Source organism: Octopus bimaculoides, chromosome 2, assembly GCF_001194135.2.
Source record: "Octopus bimaculoides isolate UCB-OBI-ISO-001 chromosome 2, ASM119413v2, whole genome shotgun sequence".
Taxonomy (NCBI): domain Eukaryota; kingdom Metazoa; phylum Mollusca; class Cephalopoda; order Octopoda; family Octopodidae; genus Octopus; species Octopus bimaculoides.
The window spans coordinates 7,852,708-7,854,805 of record NC_068982.1 but is presented as its reverse complement, the minus strand read 5'-3'; the positions used below and the strand labels follow the sequence as shown (position 1 = coordinate 7,854,805).

Here is a 2,098-nt window from a genome sequence, read left to right as displayed (position 1 = left end):
ACATAAAAATGGGTTGTGTTTACATATACTTTTATATATATATATATTTATATTTTATAAATATAAAAAAAAAATGTCTATGTATTATATGTATATGCATTTTAGGTCGAATTTATAAATGTATCGTTTTCGTGCGGGTGACACGTAAAAGCACCCACTACACTCTCTGAGTGGTTGGCGTTAGGAAGGGCATCCAGCTGTAGAAACTCTGCCAAATTAGATTGGAGCCTGGTGTTGCCATCCGGTTTCACCAGTCCTCAGTCAAATCGTCCAACCCATGCTAGCATGGAAAGCGGACGTTAAATGATGATGATGATGATGATGATGACTCCAAGGGAGACACCCTTTACTCCCAGAAAATGCTGGTACCCTTAACTTTGATCGGCCTGTTCTTATTCTAGCAATTATGCTTCCAAAATTCGTCCTCCACTGCTAACATGGTGGCCTGGATAACAGAATTTGATTACTATTTCTGAGAATTACCCCTGTCATTTGAGGGAGTCTCTCCTCTGTACACACTTAGTAATTATTTTACCTGCATATCTGTCACACAGAATGTCTACTTGAATTGTTCATTTTCCCATGATACTACTGCACCATTTATGTGTACAGAACTTGCACTGGATACACTGTATGGAGTTTCTACCAACACCTTTTCTACATTTTGAGCAAGGCTATCTCCCTGAAGGGATTTGTGATTTGTCTGTGTACAGTTCATTAGAATTTTGCTCTTAGCTAAATTAATGATAAGGCTATTTGATTTCTGACCTGAAATTTCCTCTTGATTTCATCTAACAGTTCAGCTATGAGAAAAAAATTGATCAGCATTTCAGGTCTTGCTAAGGGCACCAGACTTAAATTCCTCTGCTATGTCCTTGAGGACTATGAGAAAAAGAAGACGGGGTGGGACTTGTCTTTGGTGAATGCTCAGCTGTACACTAAATTCATTGCTATACTCATTGCATCAACATATTGAGATCATGCTTGTACATGGCTTGTATGGTCTCAAACAACTCATCAATCCATGCCTTCTGCATTGACCACCAGATGAAGGGGCAATAGCATCTGTCCAAGGCTTTCTTAGGTCGACAATAGGCAAGGATAGAGGCTTCTACTTGAAAGTCTTTTTCCAGTTCTATAACAGCCAGATACAATGGTTTATTCAGGGCTACATACTTCTCCTGCAATTGCCTTAGCACGAGGACAGCACTAGTTGTGTTTCTTTATGGCACAATATAGAATTGCATCTCATCCAGTTTAAATCTCTTCCCAATCAGTTGAGCAATTTATTCCCCATAAAAAACAATCATGTTCTGACTATATTTCATTTTCAAAATGGTGTCTATTTCTGTGAAATAATTCTAGAATAAGAAACAAAAAATGTTATAATCTATGTTTTTCTTTTAGGACAAATGTTAGAGAAAGTCAAAAGAAAAGAAATCAAGATGCTGAAGCAATGTAAGTAACACTTTTCATTGAATAAATTGGGTTTAAATATATTTTGTTGAAAATCTTCAATCTTCTTTCTTCCCATGATGGAAAATTCCTTACATTGCTGACTTGATAAAACAAAGTCTGATTACAGATACTGTAGATCTTACAATATTATTAGTCCTGGAGTAACCAGGTGGGATGGTGAGAGCTGAAAATCTTTAAATCATATGTCATCTTTATCATGCCTAACCTTCATTTATACAACTACAATATTGCTCTATTGATTAGAAGCTTCCCACGAATTCCTAATCTGAATTTTGTCTCTACCAGGCATTTCATCTTTCTTTTCTCAATGATCTCCTTTCCCACCAAACTAATTATTCACACTGTTCCTTGCAACTCGTGATTGAATTTTCACCGTTTTGATTTTGAGTAACAAGGCTGGACCTGTTTAAATTTAAACCTAAAATATACTTGCTTAGTTTTATAATATGAAATAAATATGGAATAAAGATATAATAATGGCTAATATTTCAAATTCTGTAGAAATGGTATAAATGAAAGAAACAGGGGAATTGATGAAACTCTAGAAAGGTAAGTATTATTTTTCAGTGAATTTATTTGGGTTTATTATATTTTGCTGAAGTCATAGTATTTTCAGTTC

At 35.2% G+C, this 2,098-nt stretch overlaps 1 long non-coding RNA gene across 1 annotated transcript in view; it reads left to right on the top strand.

Moving 5' to 3' along the window:
- The first annotated feature begins 1,405 nt into the window (after positions 1-1,405).
- The window catches only part of LOC128250445 (uncharacterized), a 3,448-nt gene continuing 2,755 nt past the window's right edge, over positions 1,406-2,098 (top strand). Inside the window, exons 1-2 of the long non-coding RNA XR_008266460.1 lie at positions 1,406-1,458; positions 1,981-2,028. This is a non-coding gene — a long non-coding RNA (uncharacterized LOC128250445). The remainder of the gene's footprint in view (positions 1,459-1,980; positions 2,029-2,098) is intronic.